Below are 22,436 nucleotides of genomic sequence, written 5' to 3'. Positions count from 1 at the left end.
TAACTGATATAAATTAAGATATGATAAAATTGATTTGTTTTGAAAATAGATGAGTGGAAGTAGAGAATCATGAAATACTTTGGTTTAGGAGTTTGGCAAACATATGTTGTAGTATTGTATGTATTGTTAGGGTTAGATTTTGGAAAACTAAAATGTTTTTTTCAAAAATTAGTTTTCACCTATATTTGTTTATTTTTGTGTATAGTAAACACTTTTCAAGTTTGATTTGGTTTTATAAAGTGTTTAATTAGATAATTAAGTTTAGGGTTATGTTTAGGGTGTGGACGACTTATATTTCAGTCGTCTGTTGAATAAATTACCCGGACGACGTATATTTCAGTCGTCCACATCGTATCAAACCTTATATTTTACCAATGTACGTTTTAACCTAACCGGATCATTTTACTCGGACGACTTACATTTCAGTCGTCTGGTGAAGAAATTAAAACAGACGACTTACATGTAAGTCGTCCAAATATTCCCGCCTAAAATTTTTTTAAAAAATTATTTTTCCGCTTAAATGATTTAAACCAGACGACTTACTTGTAAGTCGTCTGGAAAGTCTTCTATTTTAGTTTCCCGCTAAAAATATTTAATTTCCCGCTAAAAATATTAAACTCTTCTGGACGACTTACATGTAAGTCGTCTGCTTAAATTTCTTCACCAGACGACTGAAATGTAAGTCGTCCAGGAAGTCTATTGAGTCAAAAAAATATTTAACCTAATTGGATTTTTGTCTCCCTATATAAAGAAAAATTTACACATTCTCTCTCCTCCTCTCAAATGGCTGCAACAAAAATGTAATGTTCATCATTCTAAAATTCTCCAACCTCTCTCTAATCTCTTTGACTTGAAAACACCAAACTTTATATGAATTTTTCAGTTTTGTCTCATGTATTTCTTACTAATCTATCTCTTTTGCAGGTTTTTAATCAAATGGTACTCATCTTCCACTAATTTAGAGGTAGATCTATTAATTTTAGATATGAATTTTTGTGTGTTCTATAAATGTAGATTTATCTAATCTTCCACCCATTTTCTCTATTTTTAAGTCATTTGAACGTTTTTGGATATGCAGGTTTTTCAGATCTGGATTTGATATGCAGGTTTTTCAGATCTGGAAGACTTCTGGGACGACTTACCTATTAGTCGTCTGGAAGTCGTCTGGACTTCTTGGAAGTCTTCTGACAAAGTCGTCTGGACTTCTAGGAAGTCGACTGGACTTCTAGGAAGTCGTCTGGATTTTTCTGAGCGTTTTGGTAAGTTCTTATGTCTGATTTTTCTTCATTTGGTAACTTCTTGTTGTATAAAGTTCTTACTTTTTTCCCAAACCAAAACTCTCCAAACCCACTCTAATCTCTTTGACTTGAAAACACCAAACTTTATATGAATTTTTTAATTTTGTCTCATGTCTTTCTTACTAATCTATTTTTTTGCAGGTTTTTAATTAGATGGTACTCATCTTCCACTAATTTAAAGGTAGATCTATTATTTTTAGATATGTATTTTTGTGTGTTCTGTAAAGGTAGATTTATCTAATCTTCCACTCATTTTTTTTTCCTGTTTTTAAGCCATTTGAACGTTTTTGAATATGCAGGTTTTTCATATCTGGATTTAATATGCAGGTTTTTCAGATCTGGAAGACTTCTGGGACGACTTATCTGTTAGTCGTTTGGAAGTTGTCTGGAAGTCGTCTGGACTTCCTAAAAGTCGTCTGGACTTCCTGTAAAGTCGTCTGGAAGTCATCTGAACTTCCTAAAAGTCTTCTGACAAAGTCGTCTGAACTTCCTGGAAGTCGTCTGGAAGTCGTCTGGACTTCTTAAAAGTCGTTTGGTCTTGTCTACTCAAAGTGGAATCCAAGCTTGTCTTTGTAGATGAATGATCTATAATAGTTTTGTTTGTGGTATGTTTTGTGAATTGCATGTATACTCTTTTAGTTGTGAATTTTTTGTAAAATCAGTAATAATGTTTTCCAAGATGTATTAAATGTGCTAACAATGTGCTTACACATTTACAAATCAATGAAATAATAGACTTCAGTAGCCTTTTTCTTATCTTTGGATCTCTCATATGCAATAATAAACTCCAATGTCCTTTTTTTCATCTTAATAAACAAGAATGTTGGTAGCTTCATATTGATACAACATTTTAAGAAGCATTTAACCCTTCTTCCAACTCATAACAATAGTCATCATTATTGTCTATAACAATAATACTTAAGAGATGGAAACAAACAATAGTAACTAGTCAAAGCATATCATATTTTTTATAAGTTTGCGTTGAAAAACTTAGTCAAATTTAGTAAAACTAAGGGAGAGAACATATTTTTTAAATATGAGTTTTACATATCTTGAAGTTACTTATTGATATATGGTGTTTTATACATCTTGTATATATGCTTTTAAATTGGTTTTCAAGTCTTTATCGAGTCTTCCTAGTCCTTTTGGAGTCATTACAGGTCTGGAGTTGCATTGGATGGGAGATGGATCAGCTGGAACAAAAGAGGCAGGAAACAATGCAATTTGGTGATTTTCACGCAGAACAGTCTTGATGACTGTTCCGGATAGCGGAGCAACCCGAGTGACTGTTCCGAGTGAGTGTTCCAGCGGCAGAGATTTTTTAGGAAACTACAATCATTACGGGATTTGCCCTAATTATCCCTATTTTCTCTCCCAGCCGCCTGTGGCTTTGATATATCATATTTTCTGTTTCTCTTTATCATTCTACGCTATTCTAGACAGAAGAAAAACCATTGGAGACTTTTGTGCTTTTGGATTGTAAAGGGAGAATGCTCCATCTCTCTCACCATAGAGAAGATTATCCTGAACCCTCTTTCTATCTCTTTTATTTACATGAAGTCTTATTCAGAATTGATCTCTATGTTTTCTCTGTTCATGGCTGAGTAGTCAATTTGCTTAGTCTAGGGTGTTCGGGTGTTAGATCCGTGAGTTAAACATAGATAAGTGAAACCATTGATTGTCTTCATTCATAACTGTTCTTAATGCTTGCATTAATCTGGCCGCTTAATGTTAGATCCTAGGTTTAACCTGTTCATTAACCGTGTAATAGGTTGCTAGATCTGTTATGAATGAGCCTAGCATCCCTAATCAGCGAAAGTAGATATTAGGGTGTTTGGTGAACCTATCGGACTTGATCTCTATTGCTTGCTGTCGCATCTTGATCCAAACGAGAGTTTAGGTATCAAGATCGATCAGCATATGGGGCAGTTCCACGACAATGGGCTGTTCTACTTGAGTGATCCGAGTTCTAGACTTGCTCTTAATTAAACTTGAATAATTGTTTGGCTCACACTTGTTTAACACCCGATCAAACTACCCTAGGCTAGCATTTTTAATCATCTGAAAACTTTAATTCAATCTATTACTTGTTTGTTACGATTCCTCAACTTTAAAACCCCCATATTGTTTTAGCTTGATATTGATCCCATAAAGATAAAGTGTAATAGTTGGTCTCTGTGGATTCGATCCTAAAGTGCTACATCGACATACCATTCGATTGTGGTAGTGTGCACATTAGGTTATTTGGTGTGCGTATACACGTAATATCAAATTGGCGCCGTTGCCGGGGACCATCTTTTTACCTTTATTTTTCGGTTATTTATTTAGTCTAAGACCTCTAACTTGCTTTATCCTTTTTGTTGCAGCTAATTTTCCAGGTGCATGACCAGTAGACATACTCGGAGAAACGCACAAGGAGAGTTAGTTACATTTACCAACCAGGAGCTAGCAAGGTTAGAAAGAACAAATCGTCAACATCCAAGGCAAACTGACACCACTATGGATGATCACGCCAATCAGGATGATCTCGCTGCGGCTATGGCACTCATGCAGCAGCAGATGCAACAAATGCAGCAGACCATCCAAGCTCAGCAGGATGCTGCTGAACAGGCTGCTCTTGCGCGGCAGGAACAACAGGTGCAGACTGTTCCAATCGGGCAGAGAAACCTTCCTTGCAACATCCCTACTACGCGCTCTGCCATTGTTCCTCCACCCTGTACCAGGCAGGACTTCGAGATCAAGCCTGCTTTGATCGGTCTAGTACAGAGAAAAATGTTCTCTGGTCTCTCTACAGAAATTCCAATGGAGCATATTGAGAGCTTCGAAAAAGTCTGTAGTTTCACTCGCGCTAATGGTGTTCCACCAGATTACATCAGGTGCATGTTATTCCCATTCTCTCTTGATGGAAAAGCTGCACGATGGTTGAACTCTCTCCCTACCGGCTCTCTCACTTCATGGGAACAGGTCCGATCAGCGTTCCTCAGTTATTTCTACTCTAAGGCGAGAACAGCTGCATTGAGGAACAAGATCACTTCCTTCAAACAGCTCACTGATGAGCCTTTCTGCGACGCATGGGAGCGCTTTAATGACTATCGCAGAGAATGTCCTCACCATGGATTTGATGATGATTATCTCCTGGACATTTTCTATGATGGAATGGACTGGAAATACCAAGGTGCTCTAAACTATGCGAGCAATGGAGATTTCATGACTCAAACCACTGCTGGAGCATTTAAGCTGATTGAGAACATGGCTGCTAGCTCAGCTAATAAGAAAGAGGAGAGTGATTGCTCCATGAAAGGGAACAGTTCTGACGCCCAGAAAATAGATGAGCTGACTCCCAAGGTTGATCAGCTACTGAAAAACAACCAAGGGCACGTCTTCAGCATGGAGCAAGCTACGGCTGGGCATATTCAGAACCAGAACAAGCGACAATCGCAGAGCAATCAGCAAGCTGTTCCAGCTAACGGGAACAGTCAACCAGATGAGCTGAAGGGTCTGGGTATGATGATGCAACAATTGTTGCAGGGTCAGCAGGTTCAGGCCAAGGCGTTGAATCAGGTAACCATAGAAATGGATACCAGGATGGGCAACATGTTCACTGAGTTGAATAACAAGTATGACAATCTTGCGATCCATATAAGAAAGATCGATGTTCAGCTTGCTCAAACAGCTGAGAGTGTCAAGAGGCAACAAGAGACGCTCCCTGGAAGAACTGATAAAAATCTTAGGACTGAGCACTGTAATCCGGTAGAGCAGCCGTTTGCTGAGACTATTCTAGTCGCAGAAGAGAACACAGAGCAGTCTGCTAGCTCTGGAGTGATTGCTCCTAGCGAACCTGCTGAGACTCCACCATCTCGAGTCTATGTTCCCAAAGTTCCCTATCCAATTCCACCTAGACATCTGATGGATCCCATTAGTGAAGAGCAGCTGATAGGTTTTAGCAAGATGGTGAGAAGGCTTCCTAAAGAACTTGCATTCGAAGATGCTCTGCAGATTCGTCCATTGCTCCAGTTCTTTAAACATTTGTAGAGAGACTCAAGAGGAGATCAAGGTCCTCTATACCAAAGCACTGTCTACACCAGCACTGAAGGTATTGCCTAAGGTTGATGATCCTGGAAAGTTTGTTTTCCCATGTTCCATCGCAGGAACAACCTTCAAGGACGCTCTTTGTGACTCTGGTTCTTGTGTGAATCTCATCTCAAAGGCTATTGTAGACGATTTGGGTATTGCTAATGTTGAGCGTTCTCAGCTGGCCCTGACTTTTGCAAACTCTTCCAGAGCAGTCCCATATGGAACCATCCGCAGCCTTAATGTTCAAGTAGGGGAATGCGTTGTTCCTGCTGAGTTTCAAGTTGTTGAGATGAACAAGGATCATGAGATGCCTTTGATATTTGGAAGGACATTCATGGCTACTGTTGGAGCAACCATCGATATGCCCAACAAGAGAGTCTGCTTCTCCAACATCAACAAGAAAGTTTTCTACAAGGCTGTACCCACCAGATCTTCCTCATCACACGCCTCTTGCATCTCAGTGTTTGATGTAGAAAAGCTGAAGGTTGTTCCAGAGAAAGAGCATGGTGATAAGGGTGAGAGCAGGCTGTTTTCTGATGAAGATCCTAGCACTGATCCTACTAAATTCAGAGGGAATTCAAGGGTGAAACAAAAAGTCCAGAAGAAAAGGGTCAAGGGAGATCCTACAATGACTTTGATACCTCTCAAGTGTGATGAGAACTCCATTGAGTATGAGGTAAAGTGCAAGGGTACCTCCAAACCGTTCTCTAAAGTCAGAGCCATTCTCACACATGAGCTGAAGGAGAAAGGAGACGCTGCTGTGAAAGGGTTGCTGAGCAGAGTTCTGAAGCTGAACATGTCTGATTGTGGAGCTTGTTTTGGAACAGGCCCTCCTGCTCAATCCGACTGATCCCAGTCACCAAGTCAAGCTAGAGACTTAAACCAAGCGCTTGGTGGGAGGCAACCCACTGGTGAGTGTCATTAACATTGGGATTTTCTTTTTCACTTATTTTTGTTTTTAGTTTGTTGAGTCTCAGGTCATAAATCAGAAAATCCGAGACCCTTGACTGGAGCAAGCAGCTGGCTGCTCTCATTCCAGAGCATCCTTTGTTGGAGCAATCGCGTCTTGCTCTGTCAGGCTGCTCCGCGCCAGGTAAGTATCTCGAACAAAAAAAAATTGTTTATTCTTGATTTCACCTTCTCTCTGATTTATTTTCACACCAGGGACGTTGTGAAGTAAGTCTGAGGGAGGGTTTTCATCGTTTACTAACTCGTTTCTTTCTTTTGTTTTTCTTTTGGGTCAATTTGAGTCAGTTTTTATTGAGTCAGTCAAAAATTTGTGGGAATTAGGACCTTATTCCGTGTTGATCACTAACCACCTCGTGCGTTAGTTATCTTATTCAGTGACCTTAGCAGTGGTGAAAGACACACATGTGGACCTGGAACAACCTGACATATCTCACTTGATTCTCCAGAAGTTCTCAGCCGATCAGGTTACACTGGGTAGACTTAACTCCACCTTACTTGAACCTAATCTTAACTGAAATTCTTCTTGTTATGGGCATTAGATCAGGGAAACGAGAACACACTCAGGACTTTTTATCCTTTTTATCCATCTTTCTGATCCTGAGTGGCTAGCTCATCTTTAGCTAGTTCCCACCCTGCACCTTAGCCTTTATTCCACCTTCATGCATTTGTTTTTCAGTGTCATATGTGCAGATATGTGCAAAAAGGTTGGAGAGGAAATGATCAACGCAGCCTCCTACTCGTTACTGCTGCAAAAATTATGTCAGAAGGGAGAACAAGCAGATTAAGGGAGCAACCGCTACATAACCAATGAACTGCGCAAGAGCAGGGGTGGAGAACCAGAAAGGTCGTGAAATCAGAACCACCAGTGGCACTCAGAACGATCATGTATTACCTCCTTCTTCGTCACATCACCATATCAGTCTTAAAAAAAAAGAATAAGAAAAAAAAAACAAGATTAATGTGATGGAGAAGGGGAAGAAAGAAAAGAAACATGGAGCCACTAGAAAGGTCGAGCAAGAAGTTGGTACCAAGTATTGAAGAGTGTGTAGAGGAAAGTGGAAAGCAGAACAATCAGTTGCCTGTTCCGTCATCAGAACAGTCGCACCAGATAGAGCAAAAACGAGTAGAGGCTGTGGACATCAATGGATCTATCCTCTCTTGCCATTTTGTGTGATATCCTGCATCCTCTTCAATGAAATGGTAGCCCCTAAACACTCTTAACTCCACCATTAAATAGCCTGTTCCACACCTAAACCGTCTACCCTGAATGATGCCTGTGATGAGAAGCTCACGCTACTCTTAAATGAATGTAGGGAGTTCTGTCTCGATAGTGTTGCTTTTTCAGGTTTGAGATGAAGAGTATGGAGCCGATTTTTGAACAGCAGTCAGTGGGGTTCCGGTAAGGGTGTGTTGTCCTAGTTTTACTGCTTGTATGGTTCAGAGATTCGTGGTTAAAGTATGGTTGCTGAAAATAGGAGAGTTCCCACACTTTCAAACTTTTCTCCCTGTTCTTGATACTTGACATTGTTTGAGGACAAACAAGGATCTAAGTCTGGGGGAATTGATATATGGTGTTTTATACATCTTGTATATATGCTTTTAAATTGGTTTTCAAGTCTTTATCGAGTCTTCCTAGTCCTTTTGGAGTCATTACAGGTCTGGAGTTGCATTGGATGGGAGATGGATCAGCTGGAACAAAAGAGGCAGAAAACAATGCAATTTGGTGGTTTTCACGCAGAACAGTCTTGATGACTGTTCCGGATAGCGGAGCAACCCGAGTAACTGTTCCGAGTGAGTGTTCCAGCGGCAGAGATTTTTTAGGAAACTACAATCATTACGGGATTTGCCCTAATTATCCCTATTTTCTCTCCCAGCCGCCTGTGGCTTTGATATATCATATTTTCTGTTTCTCTTTATCATTCTACGCTATTCTAGACAGAAGAAAAACCATTGGAGACTTTTGTGCTTTTGGATTGTAAAGGGAGAAGGCTCCATCTCTCTCACCATAGAGAAGATTATCCTGAACCCTCTTTCTATCTCTTTTATTTACATGAAGTCTTATTCAGAATTGATCTCTGTGTTTTCTATGTTCATGGCTGAGTAGTCAACTTGCTTAGTCTAGGGTGTTCGGGTGTTAGATCCGTGAGTTAAACATAGATAAGTGAAACCATTGACTGTCTTCATTCATAACTGTTCTTAATGCTTGCATTAATCTGGCCGCTTAATGTTAGATCCTAGGTTTAACCTGTTCATTAACCGTGTAATAGGTTGCTAGATCTGTTATGAATGAGCTTAGCATCCCTAATCAGCGAAAGTAGATATTAGGGTGTTTGGTGAACCTATCGGACTTGATCTCTATTGCTTGCTGTCGCATCTTGATCCAAACGAGAGTTTAGGTATCAAGATCGATCAGCATAGGGGGCAGTTCCACGACAATGGGCTGTTCTACTTGAGTGATCCGAGTTCTAGACTTGCTCTTAATTAAACTTGAATAATTGTTTGGCTCACACTTGTTTAACACCCGATCAAACCACCCTAGGCTAGCATTTTTAATCATCTGAAAACTTTAATTCAATCTATTACTTGCTTGTTACGATTCCTCAACTTTAAAACCCCCATATTGTTTTAGCTTGATATTGATCCCATAAAGATAAAGTGTAATAGTTGGTCTTTGTGGATTCGATCCTAAAGTGCTACATCGACATACCATTCGATTGTGGTAGTGTGCACATTAGGTTATTTGGTGTGCGTATACACGTAATATCACTTATAACTCTTAAAAATACAAGTTATTCAAAAACGAACGTAGAAGACTTAAAAACTAGCAGAGAAGACGCGGACGACTTCAATCTAAGTTGTCCAGACGACTAAACTATACGTCGTCTGGTCAACGCAGAGGTTATTTTTGCAATTGAATTTGAAATCTGTTATTTCGGACGACTGAAAAATAAATCGTCTACTATTTTTTGGTTAAAAAACTCCAAAAAAGCTAGACGACTTACATTTCAGTCGTCATAGGTTAGTTTTGCATTTGACTGGATTATTTCAGAAGTTTGACTTTTCTGGACGACTTACATTTCAGTCGTCTAGTAAAAATTAAAATAATAATATTTTTTTAAAAGTAGACGACTTACAGTTAAGTCGTCATAGGTTAGTTTTGCAATTGAAAAAAAAAACTTCACCATTTAATTATATACAGACGACTTATAATTCAGTCGTCCACGAGACGACTGAAATGTAAGTCGTCCATGATTTACGAGGTTTGACCAGAATCTCGGAAAAATATCCTGGACGACTTACAAGTAAGTCGTCTGGTGGACGACTTACAAGTAAGTCGTCAGGTGGACGACTGAATTATAAGTCGTCTGTGTATAATTACATCTTGAAGTTTTTTTTTTCAATAGCAAAACTAACCTATGACTACTTAATTGTAAGTCGTTTACTTTTAAAAAATATTATTATTTTAATTTTCGACAGACTACTGAAATGTAAGTCGTCTGGGGAAGTCAAACTTCTGAAATTATCCAGTCAAATGCAAAATAACCTATGACGACTGAAATGTAAGTCGTCTAGGTTCTTTGGAAATTTTTTTGAAACCAAACAATAGTAGACGACTTAACTTTCAGTCGTCTTAGGTTACAGATTTCAAAGTCAATTGCAAAAATAACTTCTGCGTTGACCAGACGACTTCCAGGTAAGTCGTCTACAGCCAGACGACTTCCAGGTAAGTCGTCTACAGCCAGACAACTTCCCAAGTAAGTCGTCTAACAAACAGATCTGGAAAAAAACTCGATGTCATACCTTAAATTGGTGAGATAAGTTCCTTAGCATACATAAGGCTTCTCCAAGCACACAGAATCACAAACGAAAGTCACCCACCCAGAATCGTTAGCTTCTATGACTCTATGAACCATAAAATTTTTAGAATCAAAATCTTGAGTTTTTTTAGCTCATTGTGGAGAGAAAGTGAGAGATATGTTGTGTTTAGTTCACAAGAATGGAAAAAGAAGAAGGGTAAATCGATTTTGGGAGCATTAAGAGCTTCAAATTGGCTGTTTATGGTGGTTGTGGTATTGATGACAATGGCAATCTTGTAATTACTTGAAGATGATGAGGGTGAGAGAGTAAAGATGTCATTTTCGAAAAAAAAAAAAAATTGATGGCATTTTCGTAAATTATATGAACTTGTGGGGTGAATAGGGCAAAACTAATTTTCAAAAAAAAGGGAGGTTAGTTTTGTGTTTGACTTTAAGTTGTAGGTCAATTTTGCAAAAAGTCCTTATTTATTTTTCTCTTAAATTTTAGGGAAATTTGCCAAAACTAATCCACAACTTGACTTTAATCCCAAACCTATACCCAAACTTGAGTCAAATGTAAATTTAACCTAAAAGTCTTGTGAAATTACAGTCCAGCCCCTTGTGAACAAACAAAAAAACAGAAATTATTTTTACGAATATAGCCCTAGTAAGTCGTCTGAGATGTTGGAAGTCGTCTGGGCAACTTCAAAGTAAGTTTTCTGGTGTAGCTGATCTTAAAAATAATTTATAAATTTTTTAAAAAATATTTTGATAAGCGAAAAATTAAAATCATGTAATTATAAAAAGTTTTAAGTGATATAAATTAAAATATAACAAAATTGAATTGTTTTCAACATAGATGAGTGTAGGTAGTGAATCATGGTATTCTTTGGTCTAGGGTTTGGCAACAAATGTTGTAGTATTGTATGTATTCTTAGGGTTAGATTTTGGAAAGCTTGAATGTTTTTTTGAAAAAATTAATTTTTTACCTATACGTGTTTATTTTTGTGTATAGTAAACACTTTTGAAATTTAATTTGATTTTATGAAGTGTTTAGTTAGTTAATTAAGTTTAGGGGTTATGTTTAGGGTTTAGACGACTTACATTTCAGTCGTCTGGTGAAGAAATTAAAACAGACGACTTACATGTAAGTCGTCCAAATATTCCCGCCTAAAATTTAAAAAAAAATTATTTTCCCGCTTAAATAATTGAAACCAGACGACTTACTTGTAAGGCGTCTGGAAAGTCTTCTATTTTAGTTTTCCGCTAAAACTATTTTAATTTCCCGCTAAAAATATTAAACTCTTTTGGACGACTTACAAGTAAGTCGTCTAGGAAGTCGTCTGAATCAAAAATATTTAACCTAATTAGATTTTTTTTTCTCCCTATATAAAGAAAAATTTACACATTCTCTCTCCTCCTCTCAAATGGCTGCAACAAAAATTTAATGTTCATCATTCTAAAACTCTTCAACCTCTCTCTAATCTTTTTGACTTGAAAACACCAAACTTTATATGAATTTTTCAGTTTTGTCTCATGTATTTCTTACTAATCTATCTCTTTTGCAGGTTTTTAATCAGATGGTACTCATCTTCCACTAATTTAAAGGTATATCTATTAATTTTATATATGTATTTTTGTATGTTCTATAAAGGTAGATTTATCTAATCTTCCACTCATTTTCTCTATTTTTAAGCCATTTCAATGTTTTTGGATATGCAGGTTTTTCAGATCCGGATTTGAAGTCCAGATGACTTCCATGAAGTCGTATGGACTTCATGGAAGTCTTCTGACGAAGTCTCCCTTTCATAATAGATCTGAGGGTTTAGGTAAGTTTTTATGTCTGATTTTTCTTCATTTGGTAACTTCTTGTTGTATAAAGTTCTTACTTTTTCCCAAACTAAAACTCTCCAAACCCACTCTAATCTCTTTGACTTAAAAACACCAAACTTTATATGAATTTTTCAGTTTTGTCTCATGTCTTTCTTACTAATCTATCTTTTTTGCAGGTTTTTAATCAGATGCTACTCATCTTCCACTCATTTAAAGGTAGATCTATTAATTTTAAATATATATTTTGTGTGTTCTATAAAGGTAGATTTATCTAATCTTCCACTCATTTTTTCTGTTTTTAAGCCATTTGAACGTTTTTGGATATGCAGGTTTTTTCAGATCAGGATTTGATATGCAGGTTTTTCAGATCTGGAAGACTTATGGGATGACTTACCTGTTAGTCGTCTAAAATATAATGCACTAGACGACTTCTCCAGGAAGTCTTCCAGACTACTTCCACTTCAGTCGTCTGGACTTCCTGAAAGTCGTCTGGACTTCCTGAAAGTCGTCTAAACTTCCTGAAAGTCGTCTAAACTTCCTGAAAGTCGTCTAGACTTCCTGAAAGTCGTCTGGAAGTCGTCTGGACTTCCTAAAAGTCGTATAGATTTCCTGGAAGTCTTCTGACAAAGTCTTCTTCCATATCAATTGGAGTCCAAGCTTGTCTTTGTAGAGGAATGATCTATAATAGTTTTGTTTGTGGTCTGTTTTGTGAATTGCATGTCTACTCTTTTAGTTGTGATTTTTTTTGTAAAATCAGTAATAATGTTTCCCAAAATATAATATATGTGCTAACAATGTGTTTACACATTTACACATCAATGAAATAATAGACTTCAGTAGCTTTTTTCTTATCTTTGGATCTCTCATATGCAATAATAAACTCCAATGCCTTTTTCTTATCTTAATAAACAAGAATGTTGGTAGATTTATATTGATACAACATTTTAAGAAGCATTTTAACCCTTCTTCCAACACATAACATTAATCATCATTATTGTCTATAACAATAATACTTAAGAGATGGAAACAAACAATAGTAACTAGTCAAAGCATATCATATTTCTTATAAGTTTGCATTGAAAAACTTAGTCAAATTTAGTAAAACTAAAGAAGAGAACATATTTTGTAAATATGAGTTTTATATATCTTGAAGTTACTTATCACTCTTAAAAATACAAGTTATTTAAAAACTAACGTAGAAGACTTAAAAACTAACAAGTTATTCAGTTAGAAACTTTAATTACGTGAATGTTGGTAACCTCATAAATATCACCAATTAAGTTATAAATTTCATTCAGTAGCCCAAATATTCATTAATAAACATGAATTAACAAGAAAATGTTAAAAAGTCTTTATAGTTTTAGAGAAAATGCAAGTTTATTAAACAATGACACAGACGACATCTACGGAGGTCATCTAGTAGACTTCCAGAGAGTCGTCCATTTAGGTCGACGCGGACGACTTCAATTTAAGTATTCCAAATGACTAAAATATAAGTCGTCTGGTCAACGCAGAGGTTATTTTTGCAATTGACTTTGAAATCTGTTATTTGAGACGACTGAAAAATAAGTCGTCTACTTTTGTTTGGTTAAAAAAAAACTCCACAAAAGCTAGACGACTTACATTTCAGTCGTCATAGGTTAGTTTTGCATTTGACTGGATTATTTCAGAAGTTTGATTTTCTTGGACGACTTACATTTCAGTCGTCTCGTGAAAATTAAAATATCAATATTTTTTTAAAACTATACGACTTACAATTAAGTCGTCATAGGTTAGTTTTGCAATTGAAAAAAAAAACTTCAATAGTTAATTATATATAGACGACTTACAATTCAGTCGTCCGTCAGACGACTTACTTGTAAGTCGTCCAGGATTTACAAGGTTTGACCAGAATCTCGGAATAAAATCATTTGGGTATAACTAAATATTGAAGTTTTTTTTTCAATTGCAAAACTAACCTATAGCGACTTAATTGTAAGTCGTTAATAAAATATTGATATTTCAATTTTCACCAGACGACTGAAATGTAAGTCGTCCGGGAAAGTCAAACTTCTGAAATAATCCAGTCAAATGCAAAACTAACATATGACCACTGAAATGTAAGTCGTCTAGGTTCTTTGGAGATTTATTTGTAACCAAACAAAATCAGACGACTTAACTTTAAGTCGTCTCAAAAAATATATTTCAAAGTCAATTGCAAAAATAACCTCTGCGTTGACCAGACGACTTCCAGGTAAGTCGTCTACTGCCAGACGACTTTCCATGTAAGTCGTCTGACGAACAGATCTGGAAAAAAATTCGATTTCATACCTTAAATTGGTGAGATAACTTCCTTAGCACACATAAGGTTTCTCCAAGCACACAGAATCTCAAACGAAAGTGATCCACCCATAATCGTTAGCTTCTATGACTTTATGAACCATAAAAAATGTAAAACCAAAATCTTGGGTTTTTTTAGCTCAATGTGGATAGAAAGTGAGAGATATGTTGTGTTTAGTTCATAAGAATGAAAAAAGAAGAAGGGTAACTCGATTTTGGGAGCATTAAGAGCTTCAGATTGGTTGTTCATGGTGGTTAGGATATTGATGACAATTGCAATCTTGTAATTACTTGAAGATGATGAGGGTGAGAGAGTAAAAATGTCATTTCGTAAAAAAAAAAAAAAGTTGATGGCATTTTTGTGAATTATATGAACTTGTGGGGTGAATAGGGCAAAACCAATTTCCAAAAAAAATGGAGGTTAGTTTTGTGTTTAACTTTAAGTTGTAGGTCAATTCTGCAAAAAACCTTAAATTGTATATTTACTTATTCTAATTGTTTTTTCTTTTATATCAAATTGTAATATTACTATAGATGTTTAATGTAATATTTCTATTTTTTTTATTTTATATTTACTTATTATTTTTTAATATACATTTTCATGATATATGTTTAATTTAGTTTGTCTAATTCTTATATTTTATATTTACCTATTTTTTATTTTTCTTATATTTTATATTTACTTATTCTAATGATATAATTAGAATAATATTTATATTTCTTATATTTTATATTTTTTACATAGGATTAGAGAAAATACTATACCTAAACGTTTAAACTGAACACAACCTGAAATAAAAAAAATTGAATGAAAAGTAAAAAGAAATGAAAGTCAAATACACCAATCGAGTCAATGACAACATTATACATGTTTTTATGTACTAATTTAATGTTTTATTAATTAAGTCTTTAAAATTTAATTTTGCTAGGATTTTTTAAAAAAGGAAAACATTCTATTTTTTAAATCTCTTTTTTATTTACAATAAAATAAAATAAAAATAATATTAAATACTCTTTTACAATTTCGTTGAAGATTTTAGAAAAGGAAAATCACTGTCATATAACCTATTACGATTATCTTCTCTTTAGAATTTCAGGAAAGTAAAAATTACCATGAAATAATTATTTTTAGTTATTAATATATAATTTTCAAATTCGTATTAGTACTAATTTTATATTTTTTTGTTAATTAAAGAATTTTTAATATTATGTTCATCATCAAATAATATTTGAAAAATATTATAAAATAAAGTTTTACAATTCTCTTTAGGTCAGGAATTAAAAATATGATACAAATTTGTTTTGTTTAGGATTTTTAAAAAAGACAAAAAAACTATCAAATATTCTTATACATTTTTTTGGATTTAATAAAAGGAAATTAATATTACATAATCTTTTTTTACATTTTGTCTAGGATTTAGAAAAATAAAATTTCGATCAAATAGTTATGGAAAATTTTCATGTTTATTTTTAATCTTACAACTATAAAATATTTCTTTTATATTTTTTATTAAATTAAAACATAAAACAAAAATCATTAAAATAATAAACTAGAATTATTAAAATATTATTTAGTTTTTTGGAGTTAATTTTGGTTTATATTTTTTAGGACAAAATTATTAAAAAGTAAAGTTAGTTAATTATAAGAAAAATAAGTTTATTTTTACATTTTATTTTAATTAGACTTTTAAAAAGAAAATTAATTATTTTATAATTAGTTTTTCTTTTAGATTTTTATACAAATATTTTATTTTTAATAGAAAATAAGATCCTTAATATTTTATTTAAGTTTTAAAAAAAAATTTAATAGAAAGTATATGTTTATTATATATTTTGTGTTATACATGCATACACATATTCACACATATACTCATGTACGAGAACAACATCAAAATTAAAAATTATGTTAGCATCATAAGATGTTATAAGGATAGTAAAAAATTGAGTTGTATGAAGAAATTAAAATAAATTACTCGGGTAATACTTTTCATGTAAATATTATTGTGTTTTATAAAAATAATATGTGGAAGCTTAAACCTAAATATAGATGTGAAATATTTGTAGCTATTTTTGTCATAAATTGTTAACATACAATTATCTATTAAAAAAGGAAAGGTAGTTACTTATAAGGAAAGTTAGTTTTTCTTGATGTTTTTTATTAAATAATTTATTGTACTTATAGGATTTTACAATTTATTTTTGTTTAAAGTTTTTTCTTAGAATTTAAAATTTATCTTTTATAATTCTCTATGGTTAGACACTTTTAAAATAAACATTATAATAAATAATAATAATAAGAGTATTAAGTAATATTAATAATTAATTCTTACGAAAATCATTTTTATTATTTTGAATATATATATATATTTTTGATTATGAGATAGTTTAATGCATATCACATTTTCAAATATATAACTGACATTATCACTATCATGTTAATTAGCAACTTTGAAGAACCAAGCTTTTTATAAAAAATAATAATAATAATAAGACCATTAAATAATATTAATTTTAAAAGACAAAACATTTTTTTATTATTTTAGTATATATATTTTTGATTATGAGATAGTTTAACAAAGATCACATTTTTAAATATATTTTCATTAAAATTTTAGAAAAACAATTATATTAAATAAATCATTTTCAAATCTATTTTTAGGATTTTGAAAAAGGAAAATTTCTAAAACAATTATTACTAAATATTTATTTTAATTGTTTTTACCATTAAATAATTCTTTTAAGTAGTTTTTTTTTCAAAATTCAATTTTATAATATTATTATATATATATTTAATCATTATATATTTAAACACATGTCACAATATTTGAAGGAAAATTAGTATCAAATAATATTTAGCAATTATCTTTTCATTAGGATTTAAAGAAGGAAAATAAGTATTGAATAATATTTATAGTTAATTTTTTATAAAATTATGTTTTGTTGATATCTTAGTATGTATATTTTTAATTATGAGATTGATTAACACATGTCACAATCTTAAAATATACAAGGATCAAATGGGAGTCGAGAGATTTGGACTACAAGGATGTCGGAAGAGCCTATCAGCCCTCAATACAAAATGGAGGGACTCATTTGGGAGATGTCTTGCCTAAGAGAGTTCCATTGTACCGCGATCCACATAGAAACGGATTGTTCGGACTTGGTGGACATGTTAGATAGCCATGCTGATTGGCGGGCCTTTGCCTCTGAGCTAGTATCTTTCCGTCTTCTAAAAGACGGTTTCTCAGATTTCAGCATCTCCCGCATACCCATGACTAGGAATCTGCGAGCGGATTCTCTCGCTAAAGAGGCAAGAAATAGCGGTAATCTTTTTTCCCATGTAGATCAGACCCAGCCGGACAGGGCATCTCTTCGGAAAGCCTCAGACTCGACTATCACTTGATCTCAACAGATGGGAGCCGAAAAAAATAATAATAATAATAATTCACATGTGTCACGATCATGTTAATTAACAACTTTAAAGAACCGAGCTTTATATAATAAGATAGATTAACACAAAGTCAAAAGCCTCTAAATCCTGGTTGAGATTAAAGATATCAACATATCTATTTTTAAAAAAAATTAGATATTCTGTAAAATAGTTTCAACAGATTTACTTCAATATTATCCATAATTATCTATACTACTAGGTAGTAACCCGCGCCTTGCGCGGGATTAGATTATTAATTTCGTTACTTTTTTAGATAAGTAGACATTAGATTTGCCAGTCTGGATATCGGTTCGGTTGAGTTAGGTTGAGTTTTTTCGATTTAAGAAGACATTAGGTCTGTTCAATCTGGATCTTGGTTCAGTTTCGGGTTAAATTTTTCGGTTTTTAATCTCCTAAAATACAACTATCATTCATTTTTTTTTTGATCAACATACAACTATCATTCTAATCCATATTTATTTTGGTTTGTTCGGTTAAATTGCTTTAGACTTTTGCTTTTTGGGTTATAAACCGAAAAATATTATTATTTGTTGTGTTTCATGTTATATAAATTTTAGATAATATTGATGTCGAAGTAATCGTTTCATATTATAATTTCTAAACACATGCAAATCAAATCAAGATAAAGTTAAAAAAAAAATATTTTCTAAACGCATGCAGATAAAATAAAATCTAGATAACACCAATCAGTGGCGGAGGTAGAGAGAAAGCATGTGGATCGGTTGGCCCACATCAATTTTGAAATTTAAGCTACAACCAATTTTGAAATTTAAGCTAATTTAGGCATGAAATTGTAATATTTATTGATTAATTGTTGAATTTCAGTAGTTTGACCCCCCTAATAAGTAGCCAATTTTATGTACATAAAATTTTAATCCTACTGAACTTTTTTCCTAGCTCCGCCACTGACACCAACAATGACTTATACAATGGTGAATAGTTATGATCAGACACATTTTGTTAAAATCATTTTTAAACATTACGTAGATAAATCGTACCAAAGGAATTCTTCTGTCAAACCTGATAACAGGCAAACTTGATGTTTTCGTCAAAAGGAATCAAAACAGGTTAGATATGACCTGAGAAGAGGAGAAATTTACAGCAGCCTAAAAACATAGACGGCTTCTTTGGTCCATTTGGGTAGAACAGCTCATGGAGAGGTAGATAGATGGAAGGTTTTGCTTGTTCTATAAATCCATAGGAGTCACATATTATACATTATCACAAGGCAATTGTTTCATCAGGTAGAACGTTTATGACAATGTTGGGCGGGCTATAACTGAGTGAAAAATCTGTTTGTCTTAAATCCATAGGAGTCACAGATTATACGTTATCACAAGGTAATTGTTTCATCAAAAAGAACGTTTATGACAATGTTGGGCGGACTATAACTGAGTGAAGAATCTATTTTTGATTGAAATATTACAGCCATCAAAGATTCCTCTTCAAGAACATGAATTCGAGGAAGGGAAGTTGCTGAACCTGCAGCTTTTGCTGGTAAAAATTGGCTATCAAACTATATTCCAGTGATGTGTTGTTGCAGACGATCAAGTTTGCCTGTTCTCAGGCCTTTGTCGTCTGTAATTCTAGACTTTATCCTAAGTATTTACTGATGCTTTCTGTTTTGTCTTTTCTTTCTTAGAACTCAGAGTATCTTCGGAGTTTGGGAAAGAAGAAGAAGAAGAAGAAGAAGAAGAAGAAGAAGAAGAAGAAGAAGAAGAAGAAGAAGAAGAAGAAGAAGAAGAAGAGAAAACACATTATTAAATAACCTCTTAAGTATAAATTTAGTAAAACAGATTCAATACTTCAATAACATATAAAACATAAATTTTAAAATGATGCTTATATATATATATCTTGTAACACAATCTTGTAAAATATCCTAATTCAATAATCTCCAACCCTCCAGCCGTGACATCAATTTGTTGTGCTTAGTACAACATGTATATACGACATTACAATTGAACCTATTAGTTATACAAAATACTCCAGATAATTTAAAATAAATAAATAGAACACAGTTAAAATTACATTGATTTGAAGTAATGTACTTTAGAAATTTCAATATTAAATAAAATTTCAGAACAGCCATTTAGTCTGTTTAGGACGGTTATGAAATTTTAGAACAACCATTTAGTCTATTTCAGGATTAGACTGATCGACCAAATATTTTTTAACTTTTGCATGAATCTTCACTCCCTGTTGAAATGAGATAAGAAAATCGTTAGATGATAATAAATTAAACATGGAAATAATTTTTTTTAATCATATGTACACATTATTTATTCATGTTAACGTCGACGAAGACCCTCTCAATTGTTAGTCCGCCGACATATGAATACTGCTCCCAAAACGAATGATCTTGACATTGACCTTCCTAAGAGATTTGAATGGTTTCAAAGTAGAAACACGGGTGAAAGAAACCAATGAGGAGGGCTAAAAATTATAGATGTTGTTGATGTTTTAAGAGTGAGGAAAGTAATAATCTTTGACTCTGTATTGTATGGTATTATATAGGTACATCATAGTAAATGATATTTATGAGTCGTATATTTAAGTTTTTCCAATTTAGGATGGTCGTTTATGTAAGGTTTGCCACAAATCTTTTACTATATTAAAAGTATAGACACTTCTCCAAGCATCATATAACTTATACATTTAGATCGTGTGCATATATAATAGAAATACAATATATGGTCTTGATACGGGTCTTATGATAACAAAATGATAAATTTTAAAAACATAATATACGCAATAAAAATATATTGTATATAGATATATGGAAAGACTGATTTCAGACAAACTTCTCCAACTAATGTAGGAAAGGTAGAACACGTTTTTTTCAATATGCACCGTAATAAATATTAAAGAACTTAAATGGGAACAATGATTTAAGTGTTTCTAGCTACATGAAAAACTGTACGTGGGGTTGAATATGGATGTCAAACTAAGTAAAAATATTTAAAGGCTATTTAATTTTAAATGTCTTTCCAAACAGATTTCTGACATGGATTATCATAGTGAACTCATATCTTTATAATTTTTAATGAGTGGTCCATTTCCATAAAGCTTTGACATGGAGGTCCATATAGCTCACATGGGTTTATAAAAAACTATAAAACTAAATATTATTTGCAAACTTGAAAGAGCATGTGTTTGCCAAAATCAGCTATGTGAAAGTTTAGGAGCCATCTATTGCTCAATGCTTATTTGCAAAGGTTCATGCAGATCAAATACATACACTCGTAACAAAATAACCTCAAGCCATCATTTTAAACAAAACATATAAAATTTGGATTGGAATAATGAATAATCAAACGTGTATATATTTGAAAGGGTTACGTACGTGCATAATCAGGTAACCTCTCTATAATGGCTCTAAACTTCTGTAGAGTCAGGTATGGATCCCATGCGATCTCAGCCAAGTACGCATCCATGATTCTTCCTACTTTCAGCAACGAACCATGGTGATGACCAGTGGAGTCTTTATCATAACCCCTCTCCTCATCTTCTTCATCAACCCTCTCAAGAAATCATGTGAGCATCCTATAGACAGTATTCCCATCGTACATGGACGGACTCTTCCCTTCCTACATAAGGTATAAGCAGATCATCAAGTCTCACGCTCTCTAACTGCTGACCTATTCTACGTTCTAGCTCAGGCAGATCTCTATGTCTAATGTAATTCTGATCTTAACATTCCAAGGAGGAAACTGAGAGGGATGATTGATCTTCTCTGGCCACTCGGCAAAAGAGTTACAATGGCTTCAACGATTTCCCTCTTCTCTTGACAATTCTATCAACAACACCCTTTAATGATTCTTGAGAGTAATGCATCAGAGAAGCAATGACTCTCGGACCGGACACCTGTTCTCGCCGTCACGGACCAACTCTTGTGTAGTTATTAATACCAAGAGCAGAGAGTTGTTCGATCCACCACTCGAGACAGTCTCTCCCCTTGAGCTCCTCTGATAAACCTGATAATAACTCCTCCCTACATGCATTCATTGCAATAGCCTCCATGCAGCTATCAAGAATCTTGAACGTTTCATATAATTTGTGCCTCTCGCATGAAGTTAACATTTGAAATGATTTCTTGAGGTTGTAGAAAACTCTCTTGTCAAGGTAGTTTGCATCTTCACAGCCATAGTTTGCCTCTTCCTTATAGACCGTAGATGAAACACAGTTTTCTCCTCTGTTTTCCATCTCTGCTCTGTTTTTAACCATAAACGTCTTTTTTTTTCTTGAAGTAGATCATGATTCCAACTATGTAGTTATGATTATATTTGCTTGCAAACATTTAGCTTCTATTGACGCAAGTATCGTCAGTTCACATCGCAATTATCTTCAATTCACATTCATCGGTAAGAAGAAAATAAATACAACGTGCTTGTGTTTATTTTAACCAAATTAGATTAGGAAAGTTATTTCAGCGTAATTAATTTCAAATGGCTGTGAAGCTGACACGTGGCCAATGTAATGTGAAAGCATTAAAGCTAATGCTTCTCTTTTAATATATCTTATATATTAAAAGAGAAGTCACAACCTTGATTCATGTGTGATTTTTTAAAAAATGGACTTAATGGACCTATTCCTAGAAAGTCATGTAACATTTAATATCTAATTTTATCATTTAAATTTTGGGCCTACAAGAAATTTTTATTGGACTATCAATAATTAAATTTAAACAATAGA

At 33.7% G+C, this 22,436-nt stretch overlaps 1 non-coding gene and 1 pseudogene across 1 annotated transcript; both read right to left on the bottom strand.

The window, feature by feature from the left end:
* Positions 1-4,310: 4,310 nt before the first annotated feature.
* LOC125576053 lies at positions 4,311-4,417 on the bottom strand. Its single transcript, XR_007314587.1, has one exon. It is a non-coding gene; the product is annotated as a small nucleolar RNA R71 (small nucleolar RNA).
* A 16,662-nt stretch (positions 4,418-21,079) lies between these two features.
* Positions 21,080-21,947, bottom strand: LOC111202881 (annotated as a pseudogene).
* Positions 21,948-22,436: the final 489 nt, after the last annotated feature.

Source organism: Brassica napus, chromosome A6 (genome assembly GCF_020379485.1).
Source record: "Brassica napus cultivar Da-Ae chromosome A6, Da-Ae, whole genome shotgun sequence".
NCBI classification, from domain to species: domain Eukaryota; kingdom Viridiplantae; phylum Streptophyta; class Magnoliopsida; order Brassicales; family Brassicaceae; genus Brassica; species Brassica napus.
This window is presented reverse-complemented; position numbering and strand designations above follow the sequence as displayed.